The sequence below is a fragment of the Anomaloglossus baeobatrachus genome, chromosome 1 (assembly GCF_048569485.1).
Source record: "Anomaloglossus baeobatrachus isolate aAnoBae1 chromosome 1, aAnoBae1.hap1, whole genome shotgun sequence".
NCBI lineage: Eukaryota > Metazoa > Chordata > Amphibia > Anura > Aromobatidae > Anomaloglossus > Anomaloglossus baeobatrachus.
The window spans coordinates 941,802,580-941,823,213 of NC_134353.1; the positions used below are offsets into that span (position 1 = coordinate 941,802,580).

Consider the following 20,634-nt stretch of genomic DNA (forward strand, 5'->3'; position numbering starts at 1 on the left):
CACAGACATCACTGGGGGGAGGCACAGACATCACTGGGGGGAGGCACAGACATCACTGGGGGGGAGGCACAGACATCACTGGGGGGGAGGCACAGACATCACTGGGGGGGAGGCACAGACATCACTGGGGGGGAGGCACAGACATCACTGGGGGGGGAGGCACAGACATCACTGGGGGGGAGGCACAGACATCACTGGGGGGGGAGGCACAGACATCACTGGGGGGGGAGGCACAGACATCACTGGGGGGGAGGCACAGACATCACTGGGGGGGAGGCACAGACATCACTGGGGGGGAGGCACAGACATCACTGGGGGGGAGGCACAGACATCACTGGGGGGGAGGCACAGACATCACTGGGGGGGAGGCACAGACATCACTGGGGGGGAGGCACAGACATCACTGGGGGGGAGGCACAGACATCACTGGGGGGGAGGCACAGACATCACTGGGGGGGAGGCACAGACATCACTGGGGGGGAGGCACAGACATCACTGGGGGGGAGGCACAGACATCACTGGGGGGGAGGCACAGACATCACTGGGGGGGAGGCACAGACATCACTGGGGGGGGCTGCACATACATCACTGGGGGGGGCTGCACAGACATCACTGGGGGGCCTGCACACACGACTGGGGGGGCTGCACACACGACTGGGGGGGCTGCACACACGACTGGGGGGGCTGTACACACGACTGGGGGGCCTGCACACAGGACTGGGGGGGTGCACACAGGACTGGGGGGGTGCACACAGGACTGGGGGGGTGCACACAGGACTGGGGGGGTGCACACAGGACTGAGGGGGTGCACACAGGACTGAGGGGGTGCACACAGGACTGAGGGGGTGCACACAGGACTGAGGGGGTGCACACAGGACTGGGTGATGGGCTGCACATAGGATTGTGTGGGGGTGCACACAGGACATTGGGGGGCTGCACACAGGACTGGGGGACGGGTGCACACAGGACTGGGGGGGCTGCACACAGGACTGGGGGGGCTGCACACAGGACTGGGGGGGCTGCACACAGGACTGGGGGGGCTGCACACAGGACTGGGGGGCTGCACACAGGACTGGGGGGGCTGCACACAGGACTGGGGGGGCTGCACACAGGACTGGGGGGGCTGCACACAGGACTGGGGGGGCTGCACACAGGACGGGGGGGGCTGCACACAGGACTGGGGGGGGCTGCACACAGGACTGGGGGGGTGCACACAGGACTGGGGGGGTGCACACAGGACTGGGGGGGTGCACACAGGACTGGGGGGGTGCACACAGGACTGGGGGGGTGCACACAGGACTGGGGGGGTGCACACAGGACTGGGGGGGTGCACACAGGACTGGGGGGTGCACACAGGACTGGGGGGTGCACACAGGACTGGGTGATGGGCTGCACATAGGATTGTGTGGGGGTGCACACAGGACATTGGGGGGCTGCACACAGGACTGGGGGAGGGGTGCACACAGGATTGGGGGGGTGCAAACAGGACTGGGGGAGGGGTGCACACAGGACATTGGGGGGCTGCACACAGGACTGGGGGAGGGGTGCACACAGGACATTGGGGGCCACACTGCGCTGAGAGTTTCATGCAACTCTGGGGGAGAGGGTTTACAGAACTGGTGTGGGGAGGCACAAAGCATTGGGCAGGGCACATAGCAGCAGAGGGTCGGCGCTGGACTCACAGCAGCATTGCACTCACATCACCGGAGTGCAGGAGCCGGACACACTGCATCAGAAGGAGAAGGCAGGCACTGATCTCCGGAGGGCAGGGGGCGGACACACAAGGCAGGAAGCTGTGAGGCTGCTGTGGACCCGCCCACAATTGGCACTGGCCAACGGAAGAACACATTGCAGCACAAACAGCAATGTGTGGATTTAAAGGGCCGGCGGCAGCAAACTGCGGTGACAGCACCAGCACTGCCTCCCCCGGGAATCTGCCCGGGGGCCACATAAAAGGTCATGGCGGGCCGCATGCGGCCCGCGGGCCGGAGGTTCCCCACCCCTGTTTTAGAAGGTGATCCCTTTTCTGAATAGATAGAAATCTATGAGCGTCCCATTGGGCAGCCATGTTTGACCCTTTCCAGTCCTGTTCCTTTGACGCTAAGGGCTCATTCAGACGACCGTTCCGTTTGACCTGGTCAGTTCCTTCTTTTTGAGGACCTACTGAAAAGACCATCTTTTCAATGTGTTTTGCATAGGATCGGATGACATACAGAAGTGCTTCCGTGTGCCATCCGTGTCCATATGTCCGTTCCGTTATTATGGAACAGGTCCTATTCTGTTCCGCAAAATGTGGACAGTGACACAATACAAGTCAATGGGTCCGCAAAATCATCCCCGGAAACCACATGGAAGCACTTCAGTCTATCGGTGACCCTGCAGTCTATATCCCACAGCCCACCAGTGGCTCACACAGCAGTGTACAAGCAGCTGCGGGACGACGAGCGCCGACATCAGGAGGTTAGATCTGATCATTACCGGCTGTGATGACCTCCGCTGAACTCATGACGTCAGCGCTCGTCACAGACTTCCATGCCCGCTGCGATGTCACCTCAAGTCTCGTGGGCGACCCGAGATTATGACTAGCGGTGACGTCATGGGCTCACGGAATACTTCGTGTGAGAACACGGCGGCCATGGAAGCCAGTGACGAGCGCTGACATCACAAGTTCAGCTGTGTTCATCACCACAGGTAATGAACTCAGCTAACCTCATGACGTCGGCGCTCGTCATGACCTGCAGTGACCTGGCCTGACCTCATGATGTTAGCTCAGGTCACTGCACTGCTCTCCCAGTTAATAGGGAACATTTTGTTCTTCATTGACTGAGACAGTGACTATGGTATGGATCGTCGTGGGACCCCCTTATTGGAGTACACCAAACCCAGATTTGTTTTTTCTTTTTAATAAATTGGTGAAAGAGGGAATGTTTTGGGGAGTGTTTTCAAAACAAATTTTTTTTTTGCTTTTTGTTTTTATTACTGACTGGGTTAGTGATGTCGGGTATCTGATAGACGCTGTGACATCACTAAACCCAGGGCTTGATGCCATGTGACATTACACAGCTGGTATCAACCCCATTTATTACTTAGTTTGCCACCGCACCAGTGTAATGGGATGAGCCAGGACAAAGTGCCCAGTATTGGCTCATCTTATGGATGTGCCACTTCTGGGGTGGCTGCTAGCCTGCTATTTTTAGGCTGGGGAGGATCCAATAACTGTGGACCTCACTAGTATGTGAATACCAGACCACAGCTGTCCGTTTTACCTTGGTTGTTGATCCAATTGGGGGGGACCCCACGTTTTTTGTTTTAAATTATTTATTTAATTTAAAATAACAGTGTGGGGTGCCCTCTGTTTTGGATTACCAGCCAAGGTGAAGCTGCCATGTGTGGTCCGCAGCCGTCTGCTTTATTCAAGCTGGCTACAAAAGATAGGGGGGGCCCCACGTCGTTTTTTTGGGGTAAATAATGAATTTGTGGCTAAAAACAAGGCTAAACAGTGCACATGAAAGGCACCAAAGGGTGCAAGATTATAAAATGTAGGGGAGTGGGACATTATATTTGTCTATCTATGCTTCTCTCCATCTATCTGTCCATCCCCCTCTTCCGTTTTTTTTTGTGGTCCGCAAAAAAAAAAAAATAGAAGGCACATGGATGTAAAACGGACCGTATACAGAACGGATGCGGATGTCACACGGATGCATATGAGGAAAAACAGGACCGCAAAAACTGGACGGTCGTGTGAATGTACCCTAAACCTTAACAGGGTCTCGGGATGTGTTAGGAAGGTGCGATGGGCGCAGACCCTCCGCCATCATCCACACAACATCGGATGCATTTTTTCCAGAAGGTTCCTCCTCTCTGTGTTCAGGTGTTGGGTTTGGCCTCTCGGTGACCCTCGTGGGTAATGGAGGCTCGGAGGAGGGATTGTTTGAGGGATGGCCGCTCTGTGTTTGACATTCCTTCATAAATCGGCCTCTTCTTGTCTATCTTGTCCATATTGAACCGTTCACTTTGCTGCGGAGAAAAATCCTTTTGTTTTATGAGCTGACCCAACGGCTTTAGCGTCTTTTATGGAGGCGGCCATGTCTGGATCTCCTCTGGGTGGACCTGTCATCGGAGGACTCCATATTATTTTTTCTCACTTATTTTATTGGATTTTTTGCTATTTTTTTTTTTTTATCTCCTCCACATAATGCGGCATTTTGTGACTTTTCGCAGCCTAATACTGCCCATTTTAATTTTGCAGCAATTTAAAGAAATCGTTATCCTCCTAATCAAAGACATTTATTATTATTATTATTTATTATTATAGCGCCATTTATTCCATGGCGCTTTTCAATTAAGTACCCGACTATCCTCACAATCTAACACAAATCTAGAGAATACGACGCTTATTTCACCATTACATGAACCTCCAGTGCTAGTGTCCGCAGTGCAGCCATTGTGGCCTTTACGTAATGAGTTAATGCTGCAACATACTGTAAAATTAATGCCGCCACCTATATATAGGACATACAGTGCCACCACCCACTGTCCGTACCAGAACACCATCTACATGCCAGTAATGCCGCCCGCCACCTATATACAGGACATACAGTGCCACCACCCGCTGTCCGTACCAGAATACCATCTACATCCAAGTAATGCCGCCACCTCTACAGTGTGTCTACCCATATCCTGTCCACCGCCATTAATTTGAGAACGGCGGCAGCTATAGGCATAGAAGTGGTGTCTAGGTATAGTAAAGTAGCCATGCGCTACGCAGTGAAACCACCTATAGCACCACCTGGTGGAAAACAACGGAGTTAGCATTTTTATCTCAAAAACGGAACGAGATAGAGAAAAAAAGTGAATTACAAAGTTGTAGGGCATCATCAATTCAATACGAATCGACAGCTTGCATACAGAAATGATATGATTAGAACGTGTAAGGCTACTTTTACACTTACGTTGTTTTCCTTCAGTTGCAATCCGCCGTTTTGGAAAACAGCGGAATCCGTTGACGGATTCCGTTGCTTCCCATAGACTTGTATGGACGACGGATTGCGAGTGATGGACCTGCGTTGCTTCCGCTGGGCGACGCTGCATTGCTTCCACCGGGCGGAAGGAACGCAGCATGTAACGTTTTTTGAGCAGCGCAATCCGTAGGATTTTGCTGCGCGTGCTCTCTATGGCTCCCTGCACACGTAACCAGGGTAAACATTGGGTTACTAAGCAATGCGCTTTGCCTAGTTACCCGATATTTACCCTGGCTACGGGTGCAAGGAGCCAGCGCTAAGCGGTGTACGCTGGTAAGCAAGGTAAATATCGGGGAACCAAGCAAAGTGCTTTTCTTAGTTACCCGATATTTACTCTGGCTACGTGTGCAGGGAGCTCGACACTTACCCGCTCTGCTCCGCCCCCTCCAGCAGTCCGCATGTACACACACACACACACACACACACACACACTCTCACCTGTTCCCAGCCATGCAGTCCCCACGGCACTGACGTCCTCAGTGCCATAGCCCCGCGGCTCCACCCACCACGCCCCCCGCACACATTCTCGGCGGCCGAACGATCAGCTGATCACCCGGCGGTCGGCTGCTGTTGAGCGATCAGCTGATCACCCGGCGGACGGCTGCTGTGAGCGATCAGCTGATCACCCGGCGACTGGCTGCTGTGAGCGATCAGCTGATCGTTCACAATATATATAAGAATAAGGCTGCACATCAAACTTAGATAATGGTATAATGCCTCAAGCATATGGAAAAATATTGGAATATACAATGAAAAATGCTACTTGCTAATTTGAACATGTAAATAATGAATTGCATACCTGCTATGAATATTAGGAAAAAGGAGATATTTAGCAATCGCATTGATCAATGTAACTGAGCCCCAAGGCCTCGTCAAGGTATATCTCTATATTGGGGTCCCTAGCTCTGTGACCCTAACTGTGTGTCATCTCATTGCAATTAAAAACTGCTGTGGGTGGAGAGGGGTAACTAAGGACTTTCTTATATAGGAGATGGAAAAAACATGGCCGAAAGGGGCGGAGCTGTGTTCACATTCAGAAAAAAAACTACATATAACTGAATAGGATAACTGAAGTGAGCACTAATATATATATATTATGAGTGCAAGCCAAAAATACATACTATATATAAGAATAAGGCTGCACATCAAACTTAGATAATGGTATAATGCCTCAAGCATATGGAAAAATATTGGAATATACAATGAAAAATGCTACTTGCTAATTTGAACATGTGAATAATGAATTGCATACCTGCTATGAATATTAGGAAAAATATGTAGTTTTTTTTCTGAATGTGAACACAGCTCCGCCCCTTTCGGCCATGTTTTTTCCATCTCCTATATAAGAAAGTCCTTAGTTACCCCTCTCCACCCACAGCAGTTTTTAATTGCAATGAGATGACACACAGTTAGGGTCACAGAGCTAGGGACCCCAATATAGAGATATGCCTTGACGAGGCCTTGGGGCTCAGTTACATTGATCAATGCGATTGCTAAATATCTCCTTTTTCCTAATATTCATAGCAGGTATGCAATTCATTATTCACATGTTCAAATTAGCAAGTAGCATTTTTCATTGTATATTCCAATATTTTTCCATATGCTTGAGGCATTATACCATTATCTAAGTTTGATGTGCAGCCTTATTCTTATGTATAGTATGTATTTTTGGCTTGCACTCATATATATATATTAGTGCTCACTTCAGTTATCCTATTCAGTTAGATCGTTCACAATAGTCTGCCGCCGGTAAAACTTTAAAGATCCATTGTGCCACTAAATGCAACGCATCCGTTGCATCCGTCACACAATGTAATGCAACGGATGCCGTTCAACGCAAGTATGAAACTAGCCTAAAACACGCGTACATATGGTCGCGATCTCCAAAACGGAGACGTTGCGATACGCGGACTAATGGAGCACTTAACCGTCACTAAGCTCACTAATGGGAATCCTGACCAAGGGGGATGGAGAGGAAAGCCAAAGAAGCATTAACCCATCAGGTGCTAAAAGGAAAAAAACATCCGTTTAAACACGGATGAGTCGCGCTGGAGAAAACAGCATAACAGAGGTCTGTTGGCAACCCTTTGAATAATCCCATTTACGGTACAGTATGTGCTATTAGCAGTCTACAGTATTTCGGCAGGTATGACGTTGCACACTTATTTGCATAATAGGGTAATTCCCCATTTTACACATTCTAATCATAGCATTTCTGTATGCAAGGTGTGGATTCGTATTGAATTGATGATGCTCTACAACTTTGTAATTCACTTTTTTTCTCTATCTCGTTCCATTTTTGAGATAAAAATACTAACTCCGTTGTTTCCCACCAGGTGGCGCTATAGGTGGTTTCATTGTGTAGCACAAGGCTACTTTACTATACCTAGACACCACTTTATGCCTATAGCTGCCGCCGTTCTCAAGTTAATGGCGGTGGACATGGTATGGGTGGACACACTGTATACAGGACATTCAGTGCCACCACCCGCTGTCCGTACCAGAGCACCAACTACATGCAAGTAATGCCGCCACCTATATACAGGACATTCAGTGCCAAAAAGGAAACCATGTTCATACAAAAGTAATGCGACCGCACACTCTCAATAGAAAAATGCCAACACCTGCATACAATAAAAATAATGCCGCCATCCACTCTCAGTAAGAAAACAGTACCAACCACAGACAGTAAAATAATGTTGCCAAGCACCCTCTGCTAATATCTACATACAATAAAAAATAATGCCGCCACACACCCTCAGTAGGAAAGTGTCAATATGTACATACAGTAAAATAATGCCGCCACGCACCCTCTTCTAATATCTACATACAATAAAAAATAATGCCGCCACGCACCCTCAGTAGGAAAGTGCCAATATCTACATACGGTAAAATAATGCCGCCACGCACCCTCTTCTAATATCTACATACAATAAAAAATAATGCCGCCACGCACCCTCAGTAGGAAAGTGCCAATATCTGCATACAATAAAAATAATGCTGCCACGCACTGTCAGTAGGAAAATAGCACCAACCACAGACAATAAAATTAATGCCGCCATCCACCCTCAGTAGGAAACTGCGAACACCTAACACCTACATACAATAAAAGTAATACCGCCACTCACCCTCAGTAGAAAAATACTACCAACCACCTGCTGCCGCCTACATACTACTAATGCTGCCACCTGTCCTGCATACCAAAAATGGAAACTTCTGAAAACACAAGTAATGCCGCCACCTACCCTCAGTACAAGTTATGCATTACCTAACCCAGTGTACTTTGTTCCTTCATGTCTCGTACACCGCCACCCGCCCTAATAATATTAGTGCTGCCATCCCCCCAGTTAAATTAATGTTGACACTCCCCACTATACAATTAATGCTGACACCCACTTCCGCACAATTTGTGTCGCCACCGCCTCCATAGGCGATGGACAGAATGTGGAGTGTGCGCCCGATGGACAGAATGTGGAGTGTGCGCCCGATGGACAGAATGTGGAGTGTGCGCCCGATGGACAGAATGTGGAGTGTGCGCCCGATGGACAGAATGTGGAGTGTGCGCCCGATGGACAGAATGTGGAGTGTGCGCCCGATGGACAGAATGTGGAGTGTGCGCCCGAGGGACAGAATGTGGAGTGTGCGCCCGAGGGACAGAATGTGGAGTGTGCGCCCGAGGGACAGAATGTGGAGTGTGCGCCCGAGGGACAGAATGTGGAGTGTGCGCCCGAGGGACAGAATGTGGACTGTGCGCCCGACGGACAGAATGTGGAGTGTGCGCCCGACGGACAGAATGTGGAGTGTGCGCCCGACGGACAGAATGTGGAGTGTGCGCCCGACGGACAGAATGTGGAGTGTGCACCCGACGGACAGAATGTGGAGTGTGCGCCCGACGGACAGAATGTGGAGTGTGCGCCCGACGGACAGAATGTGGAGTGTGCGCCCGACGTGCTTCCAGGTGACCTTGACCCCGTGTCTATTAGTGAATGGATGGAGGGGCCTCCACTTACACCGAGAGGGACGATCTCTCCATCCAGAGCTGTCACTCCGCGTCCAGCCGTCATTGATCAGTGATAATGGCCTCGCTCGTAGCTGGCATCGACCCGCCACCCCTTGCTGCACCGCCGTGCGATTGCTTTATGGTCTCCTGGGTATCAGATTATGTGATTTATAGATGGATCCGACCCCAATTTTTGCTATCTTTTATTATTGGAATACACCTCACCTTCATAGAAATCCCCATAGGGCAGAGCGGAGGTCACCGCCATATTTAAAGGGGAGTACAAATAAGACTAAGCCCTAATAAATGCAAATATCATAGAGACTAAATATACGAATCATGGGGGTCCGACCCCCGTATGCCCCCAGAATACGAGAATGGGGGTCCCACCACCCCTGTGTGATCTCCATTCACTTATATAAGTGTATGGCATTGCACATATGCCACCCCACACCAAATGTGCACTACCTAGGCATGAGACCCCCCCCGGATCAGCGAGGGTCCTAGTGCTCCGACCCCATCCATCTACATTTATCTCCTATCCTGTATTATTTGTGTGATACTCCATTTAAAGGGGCCGTTCATCACTCAGGACATCTCTTTTTACAGAAATGCACATTTTGGGAGGACTAAAATAAATATTTTTGCAATTGTGCTTTATTAAAAATTTTACACAATTTTCCGTTGGCGTTCTCTTTGTTTCTTTACATATTTAACTTTTGATGTGGCCTAAAACTTTCCTTTTGGACCATAAAAGTGAGCTCACTTACCAATTCTCAGTTAACTCATTCTGACATCAGATGACAATGCATCACAAAAAAGCAAATAAAGCAAAAAAAATAATTATACCCAATAACAGAACTTCTATTTTAGCCAAAAATACACACACAAAAGTAATTCCCCCAAAGGTGGACAACTCCTTTAAGTTCCCATAATGTATCCTTAAAGGTTATAGCCCTCATTGTTGTTATTTTTTTACTTACATATGTATATTGTAGTCTAAAAATCCAATTTTTTGCAGTTGGATTTCAGTTAAAATATTTTGTACCACTTGGCTTTCAAGGTTTTTTGCTGACTGCAGAATGAGTTAACTGAGGATCCATAAGAGAGCTCTTTCTGGCATGGATTTTAGAACTCACTTGTCTGTCTTTTCTGAGTTCATCTCGGTTGGCTAGCTCAACTTTGATATGGCTTTACACGCTACGACATCGCTAATGCGAACTCGTTGGGGTCACGGAATTTGTGACGTACATCCGGCCGCATTAGCGATGTTGCTGCGTGTGACACCTATGAGCGATTTTGCATTGTTGCAAAAACGTGCAAAATCGCTCATCAGTGACATGGGGGTCCATTCTCAAATATCGTTACTGCAGCAGTAACGAGGTTGTTCCTCGTTCCTGCGGCAGCACACATCGCTCCGTGTGACACCGCAGGAACGAGGAAGCTCTCCTTACCTGCCTCCCGGCCGCTATTCTGGAGGAAGGAGGTGGGCGGGATGTTACGTCCCGCTCAGCTCCGCCCCTCCGCTTCTATTGGGCGGCGGTTCAGTGACGTCGCTGTGACGCTGAACGAACCGCCCCCTTAGAAAGGAGGCGGTTCGCCGGTCACAGCGACGTCGCCGGGCAGGTAAGTAGTGTGACGGGTCTGGCCGATGCTGTGCGGCACGGGCAGCAATTTGCCCGTGTCGCACAACAGATAGGGGTGGGTACCCACACTAGCGATATCAGTACCGATATCGCAGCGTGTAAAGCAGCCTTTAGTCTTCACCCTTGGATATTCGGGTTCGCCAAACCAGCACAGACTTAAAAAGAAATCTGGTTCGTCAGCCAAACTTGACCCCAGTCAACGAACCCCATACAAGTCAATGGGGACGAGAAATTCGGGGTGTAAAAATGGTCGGAGTAAGCGCTAGGGGGCTATAATTGGTACTTAGAGCAGGATAGTTTGTTATACATTTCCCAGAGGATCACACTGCAGTAAGACTCTCTTCCGGGGCCGCTTATTAAGATTCATCAATATTCACTGCTTCCTCCGTCCCACCCTCTGTGCCAGTGTTTGTGATTGGGTGCAGACTGCTTTACACGCCCCCACCCTGTGTCCTCGTTTGTGACTGGTTGCAGTCAATTTGCTGTATAGTAGTGTAAAAAGAGACATATTTTAAAAAAGGACTTGGGCTACTGCCCTATTTTGATAGCCAGCGCAGGTAAAACAGCTGCAGGCTGCAGCCCCAACTGTGAGCTTTACCACGGATATCAAAATAGAGAGGATCTTATTATATTTATTTAAAAATGCATAGGATCCCCCCATTTTTGAGAACTAGCCAGGGTAAAGCAGACATGTAGGGGCTGGTATTATCAGAATGGGAGGAGACATGGATATTGGCCCCCCTCAGCCTGAAATTAACAGCCTGAAGCTGTCCAAAATTACCCCATCACATTAGATGTGCCAGTCATGACGTTTTATCCAGCTTATCCCAGTTATCCTGGCATGCAGTGGCAGTCAGAGTAATATAAGGGGTTAATGACAGCTGTAATTTGTCAAACAAATTACAGCTGCCATGAAGCCCTGGATTAGTAATGGGAGGCATCTATGAGACCCCCATTACTAATCCTGTAAGAGAAAATAAATAATAAAACAAACGCCAAAAAAATCCATCATTTGAACTAAAATACACACACCCTCTTTCATCACTTTATTAACCTCCCAAAACACCCTTTGTGTTTTATTTCTTTTACTTACAAGATTAGTAATAGGAGGAGTCTCAGACTCCTCCCGTTACTAATCCAGGGCTTTATGGCAGCTGTCATTTTTTGATAAATCACAGCTGTCATTAACCCCTTATATTACCCCAATTGCCGCCGCACCAGGGCAATCATGGAAGAGTCATGTAAAGCTCCAGGATTTGCACATTTAATCTGATGTGCCAATTCTGGACAGCTGCGGGCTGTTATTTTTAGGCTGGGGAGGGTCAATATCTATGGCCTCTCCCACTCTGATAATACCAGTCCCCACTTGTCTGCTTTACCTTGGCTGGTTATCAAAAATAGGGGGGACCCTACACATATTTTATTATTTATTTAATTTTTTTTTTTTTTAACTGTTGTAGGATCCCCTTTATTTTGATATCCAGCTACAGTAAAGTACACAGCTGTGGGCTGCACCCTGTAGCTATTGTTTTATCCAACCTGACTATCAAAATAGTGTGGGAGTCCACATTATTTTTCATTTAATTATTTTTTTACAGTGATTTTTTTTGGCCAATTACTGCAATGCCAGTATTTGACATGGCTGTGATGGGGCCGAAAAGTGCCCACACCGGAAAAGCTTTCAGATTGGCTGCTCTGGAGCCTTTCAACAAGCTTTATTCGGATGCAGCAGTAAACTTGCAGATCTCTTGTCTCCTGCAGCCCTGGTGTTAGGCTGCAGCAGTGAAGTTTCAGATCTCTTGTCTCCTGCAGCCCTGGTGTTAGGCTGCAGCAGTGAAGGAGCTAATCTCTTGTCTCCTGTAGCCCTTGTGTTTGGCTGTAATAGGGAAGTTGCGGATCTCTTGTCTCCTGCAGCCATGGTCTTTCACTGCAGCAGTGAAGTTGCGGATCTCTTGTCTCCTGCAGCCGTGGTGTTTGGCTGTAGCAGTGAAGTTGCCGATCTCTTGTCTCCTGCAGCCCTGGTGTTAGGCTGCAGCAGTGAAGATGCTGATCTCTTGTCTCCTGCAGCCCTGGTGTTTGGCTGCAGCAATGAAGTGGCTGATCTCTTGTCTCCTGCAGCCCTGGTGTTAGGCTGCAGCAGTGAAGATGCTGATCTCCTCTTGTCTCCTGCAGCCCTGGTGTTTGGCTGCAGCAATGAAGTGGCTGATCTCTTGTCTCCTGCAGCCCTGGTGTTTGGCTGCAGCAGTGAAGTTGTGGACCTCTAGTATCTGGCAGCCCTGGTGTTAGGCTGCAGCAGTGAAGTTGCTGATCTCTTGTCTCCTGCAGCCCTGGTGTTTGGCTGCAGCAATGAAGTGGCTGATCTCTTGTCTCCTGCAACCCTGGTCTTTGGCTGCAACAGTTGGTGCATATCCTTTTGTGTATGTCCCCCATCTGTCTTTCCTCCCCTGTGTTTTTTTTTTTTTTACTGTAGTGGTGACGTCTAGTGCACTCATCAACCTTCGCACTCTCCAGGATGAGTGGAGGGACAGCTAGAGACTATGCACGGAATGGGTGCGGGGGAAGGACCCACTCAGGGTGCAGACTCACGTTAGTGTCAGGTGGTGACCCGCCTCCCCTCTCCCTACTGTAAGGGCCTTCGTACCCTTTTCCATTCTCCTTTATAACCTTTGTGTTGCGCTGTACGCCGGACATCCCTTGGCCCAGCGTGACTCCAGCACTGTCCATTTAGTGTTAGGGGGCCTGCTAAAATTTACTTTTATTTAAAATGCAAATGTGGGGACTTTGGTGCACCCTTGGCATGGCCAAGGGCTCCCTGCACCGCTACATCCCTTTAATTAGTATTTTTGGGCCTTCCCTTGCTTCAGTTTGTCAGCTCTTGCTTACTCAAAGCGAACACTGGCAGAATTCAGTTTTCGTCCCTTTGTATGCGCACGGACACTGCCTGAGCCCAGCTCCCCTCTCATAGTGTGGGCCGGTGTGTTCTTCCAGGCTTCCCTGCAGACAGGAGCTAAGGAGGAGGACAGAGAGGACATCAGTGTGCACTCACAGACACATGGGCTGAGCTTGGCCAGTAGAGGTGTCAATCAGGAGCGGGGGAAGTCCCAAAAGTACTATTGAAGGGATATAATGGTGCACTGAGCCCTTGGCCATGCCAAGGGTACACAAAAGCTGCCCTCATCTGCATTTTCTCCTGCTGCCTACCACTAAATGTACAGGGCTGGTAAGATTCCTGTAGGGGCGAAGTCCCCTATATCACTGTGCAGCTAAGTTTATCATGCTTTTGGAGGCTGACACACTCCCTTTAAGAGGTTAAAGGCCTATTGTAGGCTCTTCTGAAAATTAAAATGGGCCACAGGACTTTAGCCATCCCACAGTGTTAACCAGCAGGGAGTGAATGTGTCCTGTCCATGTGCTGGACACACAGATGCGTGGCTTGGTGTAGCTGCAGTCCAGTTTTTGTAATGATGCATGCATCTGTGTATCCATTACATAAACACTGGGAGTAATGAAGGTCCTTATGGAATGACCACAAGCAGAAATCTGGAAAACCTTTAGGCTATACGTGCATGCTGCAGTTTTGTTGTCACAAATAAATTATTTACCCAGCCATGATAAAGCCCGACAGCTGGGGGCTGGTATTCTCAGGCTGGGGAGACCTATAGTTATTGGAAGCCCCCAAGCCTAAAAATAGAATCTTGCAGCCGCCCAGAATTGTCGAATTTCATGCATCAATCCTAGTACTTCACCCGGCTCTTCCTAATTGCCCTGGCACGGTGGCAATCGGGGTAATAAGGAGTTAATGGCAGCCCACAGCTGCCACTAAGCCCTAGATTAGTAAAGGGGAAGGTGTATGAGACCCCCTCATTACTAATCTGTAAGCGAAAAGAAATAAACACAAACAGGAAAAAATACTTTATTTGGCATAAAAGACAAAAAAAACACCCTCTTTCACCACTTTATTAACCTCCAAAACCCCACTGCAGTTCCGACAATTTACATGAGGTCCTACGATGATTACAGCTCTGCTACATCTGAATTCACACCAAGCGGCCATAGAACATGACCGCACGCAGAGACTGAGTGAGCCCCGCGATGAGCGGTGACGTCACTCACTTTAGCCGCGGGCACAGCTGGAGGCTCCAACAGTCCTTCACCTGTGATTGCAGGTGACCTGACCGCTGGGGACCTCAATGAACTCAGGTGAGTCCTCCCATCACTAGTGACAAACGCAGGGACAAAACGCAAAAGGATAGAACATGCTGCAGTTTATTTGTCAGAAGATTGTGACAAATAAAGTGCAGACGAAAAAACTGCAACGTGCGCACAACAAATCTGAATTCTCATAAACTTTGCTGGGAAGTCAAAAGTGAGAACTTTCTGACATCAAAACTGCACCCAAAAACCCACAGCGTGTGCATGAGGCCTTAGGATTTGATACAGGAAGTGTATTAGGGAAATAGTATAAACTTTTGTTATACAAAGAATAACATCCGGAGTATCCCTTTAAATACCTAAAGGTTCACAATTAGCATAAGTGCGTGAGGAGTGAAGTATATGCAGGGTGTGAGGACACCAAATTGCCACTTTTTTTCTTCTTCAAGCCTCAATTTGCATGTAGCCCCTTATTTGTGAAACCGTTCCCCTCCCCGGCGTCTCTGCTGCCGGCTGGTGATAATCTCCGGGTGATATTGTGTTATCGTCCCGGGACAGAAGCCACCGCACCTGCTGTGCACTAAAGTATGCCGCTATAACATGGGAAGAAGCACGGCAATGTGCATGTAATGGGGGACCTCAACGAGTATGACGGAGCTGGCGGTAATACAGCTCCTGCTCATGTTCCTCACATGTGCCACTCAGGAGTGCAGGAAAGCTGGGTTACAGGGGAGGGAGAGTAAGCATGCATTAAGTCTTGGTAACATGGCAACTTTTTTTTTCATAACTGTCTATAGGTTCTGCTGGGTATTACGGTTCACCGCTTTTGGAGTGAATAGAGTTGAGTTGCAATACCATATGTAACCTGCGCACAGAGGTGGCGCTCTTTTTAGAAAGAAGCGGCTGTGGGGGTTTTTATGCTGTATAGTTGTCACGAGGACTATGGGGATAGTAGGAAACCTGGGCTGAAGGCTGGCCCTCAGGCTGGGTGGAGGCGCCCTCGCTATTCCTAATCTCAGAGATACCCCTGAAAGTGGGGATGTCTGAGTCTCCTTCCTGGCCCTGCTCCTGACCATCCCTAGTCTTATACCCCTTCCCCGCTACCCTAGGGGGGCCGGGACAGGAGTGTGATTACCCACACAAATAGTCAGACAGGGGGAAACCAAAACTCTGTCACACAGGACGCACATCGAGAGGTGTAAGACAATAAGCGATAAGGAGGAAAACAAGAGCAGGGAGGAAACAACAAGACGACGGGTAACTCCACAACAACACCAAGCACAAAGCAGCTCTTTCTCCAGCAAGACAGGAACACCACAACACCAAGCTCTAAGAGCCATGTGCTCGAAACGCGTCTGGTGTGCGGTTTAAAGAACCTTTGGATTTTTCCTGACTCAGAGATGGTATACTTTTGTGGCTTATCTTTATTACAAGAAAAATATTCTTTGTATTTTAAATACGTTTTTCATTAAAGCTGTATTTTTATGGAAACGTGAAGCTGGATCATTCCTTTGTTCACCTGCACCACAACACACTGGCCAACACAGCAGAAACTATAGTCGGCATGGGTGAAAGATCTCCTCCAACCTAAGTATGAGAGGAGCAGATGTGATTGGCTTCCTTACACCACATGATCCCAGAAGCCTAACAAGCAGGCTAACAGAGATTAACTGTTGCTAGCTTGTCTATAACTGAGCACACTGCTGGTTGACGTCAGAGTCTGCCTGTGTAGATCAGAAACCTCAGAGCAACCATCGGGTGGAGTGTCAGAATCTGCAATATGAACGGCTTCTGATGCCGCCATGACAGTCTGCGACTTTTGTGTAAAACTCCGTGTGACAAAACACAAAGCAACTCTTTCTCCAGCAAGACTGGAACACCACATCATACAGACCAACACATAAAAAGCTATAGTCAGCGTAGGTGGAAGATCTCCTCCAACCTAAAGAGGAGCAGGTGGACTTTGCTTCCTTACAACAAATAACTCTTTCTAGCCTGTCTAAGCATGAGCACACAGCTAGTCGATGCCCGAGTCTGCCTGTGCAGATCAGAAACACCAGAGAAACCATTGAGCGGAGTGTCAGAATCTGCAATATTAACAACTTCTGATGCCGCCATGACAGTTGATGACTTTTGTGTAAAACTCCGTGTGACAAAACAACTCTTTCTCCAGCAAGACAAGAACACCACAACACACAGACCAACACAGGAAAAGCTATAGTCAGTGTAGGTGGAAGATCTCCTCCAACCTAAAGAGGAGCAGATAGGATTTTCTTCCTTACAACATGTGATCCCAGAAGCCTAAGAAGCAGGCTAACTCTTTCTAGCCTGTATAAGAATGAGCACACAGCTAGTTGATGCCCGAGTCTGCCAGTGTAGATCAGAGAAACCATTGGGCGGAGTGTCATAATCTGCAATGTGAACAGCGTCTGATGCCGAAATGACAGGCGAGTTTTATGTGCCTCAGTCCCTTTTTATAGGGTTATCCCTTTTTTGTTTTCAGGTCCTCTAGTGATCACCAATGATATAAAAGGGAACCTGGAAGCAAGTGTTCAATTCTCCTACAGCACCCCCACAGGGGAAACAAAGTATTGCACAGTTCTTATAGAAATCAAAGAGTTCTCCGCACAGCGTGATATCTCGCTGGGTCCTCCAAAGGGGGCGTCGCCCTTTGTAACCATATTCCACTCTGGTAACTGGGACTCCCGTCTATTTAAAGGGGTTGTCCAGGAGTAGAAGAACATGGCTTGTTATACGTTTGGAAGGTGGTATTGTGGAGGTCGCCTGAGCTGTAGTATGTTTGTTCAAACGTAATAAGAATATCTGTGTATGTAAATAATCAAAATGTAGATGTAGTTGCATAATTATCTTTCTGTCTATGTAGCCATCGCATAGACTCATAATATATTTTTAAGCTGTATAAGCCATAAAGGAGTTAACCAAATATAATGAAGCCAGAATGTGAAGCTGCAAAAGTGTTATCAGTAATGTTCACACAGAAGGAATGTACGGGAGGCAGGCAATGTGCTGTGAGAAATTGGGGAGTGAAGCACTCCCTGTTAAGCTTGAAGGTTATTCATGCTTACTGTATAATTGGATCTATCGAATACACAAGTCAGTTGATGACGCTGGCTGAAAGAGAGAGCATGTCTGTGTGTTCATTGTCGGATACATTGATATATCGGCACTGGTATACAGCTAATACGGCGCCGTCTGTGGTATCCCAAACGAAGACTCCATTAGCAGTCTTCACCCAAATTCCTCCCTTGACAGTTTCGCAGCTCTGCCTCATTCACTTCCACCAGACAAGGGTGGCTCTCATTTTGGAAGAAAGCAGCCATGTTTCTCCAAAATTTCTATCCGGGTGTATGAGAATGGGTTTTTCCGGACAAGACGCCCCAGTTTGTGTAGTATCGGCCTGTGATCCGCGGCTCTGCGCCTGATTCCTGTCCGTCACCCACTTTTCGGCACAGGAGCCTCCCGAAAGCACGGCTTTTCAGCATGTATTCCATATTTAGCCGCTTGTGAAAGCCTCTCCTGCTATTTCCCTTCACTTCCTTTCCCCTGAAATGTAATCCGTTTTTTGGGATATGGACCCCTGCCAGGCCAGGAGGAATGCACACACACGAATGAGTGGAAGGTGCACGTCGGAGCTGCTCGCTTTGATGATCTGCCACTTGTTAGCCGCTTCTAAAATGTCCTGCCAAGTGAGGCTGAGCTCGATTGATGCCTCGTCGCAGCCATTTCACCTCTGCTCTCGGCTCGTGGGGGGGAAAAACAAAACCTCTGCGAGTTTACAATCGCTGAGCTCCATCTAATATTAAGTAACGGCACCGCGCCGGGTATGCGGTGCACCCCGTTATGTATACCGGAAGATGTCCCCCTTCGCCTCGGCTCGGCTCTCCATTAATCTCCAGGAGTCACTTGAGCACCCAATGTGCAGACATGTAATAGCACCGAGGCGCGCGTCCACATACCAGCCCCGGCGCATGTTTCAGGACTGCTCTGGGGGGTAATAACCCAGTGAATCACTGACACCATATTGCCTCCTTATTTACAGGCTGCATCATGTTCCCAAAATGGTCCGTGCACTAAGCCGAAGTCTCCTGTTTCACAAATATTTGGTGAACTGAAAGTACAAACCCGTCTTCAATATCAAAGTGACCTTGGAATGGCAAACTGGAGCTAAAACCTGAACGGCTTGCAATTCAGTGACATGAATCTGCCGTCTGACCGCATGCTGATGTGTGTAGTCATCTGCAAAACGGGGACGCATGCGGACGCCTGACTTTAAAAGGGGCTGATCGTCGCGCCGCGGAGACTTCTGCAACTTTCTAATATACTGTGTGTCTACATTTCGAATCGTTTTCCAGATCTCTGCTTGCTGTCAGTGAATGGATACATTCTTGTATACATCCAGATATTGAAAATGTTTACACATCCGAACTGATCCCTGTAATCTAAAAAAAAAGACTGATGGCACAGGCTACCTTTCCAATGTAAACAGGTGCAAACTGAACATGAAACATAGTAGCAAAAAGGATACAGTTGCACTCTATAGCGATAAGATATGTGTAACAATGAATACAGGAATATAGACATGCATTACTGCTATGGAAAACATGTAAAATTGAGATATTTAGCACACGAAAATTACCAGTTTTCATGTGAGCCCAACAGCCAACGGCAAAGTGACCTACCTAGCACACGAAAATGGCCAGTTTTATGTGAGCCCAACGGCAATGTGACCTACTTAGCATACAAAAATGGCCAGTTTTATGTGAGCCCAACGGTAAGGCGCCCTACTTAGCATACAAAAATGGCCAGTTTTATGTGAGCCCAACGGCGGCAAGGTGACCTACTTAGCACACAGAAATAGCCAGTTTTATGTGAGACCAACGACAAGGTGGCCTACTTAGCACAAAAATGGCCAGTTTTATGTGAGCCCAACAGCAAGGCGACCTACTTAGTACATAAAAATGGCTAGTTTTATGTGAGCCCAACGGCAAGGTGACCTACTTAGCACACAAAAATGACCAGTTTTATGTGAGTCCAACAGCCAGTGGCAAGGTGACCTACTTGGTACACAAAAAGGGCCAGTTTTATATGAGCCCAAAAGCCAACGGCAAGGCCACCTACTTAGCTTGGCCAGTTTTGTGAGCCCAACGGCAAGGCGACCTACTTAGCACACAGAAATGGCCAGTTTTATGTGAGCCCAACGGCAATGTGACCTACTTAGCACACAAAAATGGTCAGTTTTATGTGAGCCCAACGGCAAGGTGACCTACTTAGCACACAGAAATGGCCAGTTTTATGTGAGCTTAATAGCCAAAGGAAAGGTGACCTACGTAGCACACAAAAATGGCCAGTTTTATGTGAGACCAACTGCCAACGGAAAGGCGATCTACTTAGCACACAGAAATGGTCAGTTTTATGTGAGACCAACAGCATGGTGACCCACTTAGCACACAAATGGCCAGTTTTATGTGAGCCCAACAGCCAACGGCAAGGTGACCTACTTAGCACGCAAAAAAGTCCAGTTTTATGTGAGGTCAACGGCAAGGTGATCTACTTAGCACACAAAAATGGACAGTTTTATGTGAGCCCAATAGCCAATGGCAAGGTGACCTACGTAGCACACTAAAATGGCCAGTTTTATTTGAGCCCAACAACAAGGCGACCTACTTAGCACACAAAAATTGCCAGTTTTATGTGAGACCTACTGCCAACGGAAAGGCGACCTACTTAGCGCACAAAAATGGCCAGTTTTATGTGAACCCAACAGCCATTGGGAAGGTGACGTACTAAGCACACA

At 48.2% G+C, this 20,634-nt stretch overlaps 1 protein-coding gene across 1 annotated transcript in view; it reads left to right on the forward strand.

Annotated features, from left to right (window-relative positions):
* Positions 1–20,634, forward strand: part of WDR70 (WD repeat domain 70) — a 367,195-nt gene that overhangs the window by 241,407 nt on the left and 105,154 nt on the right. The window lies entirely within an intron of this gene.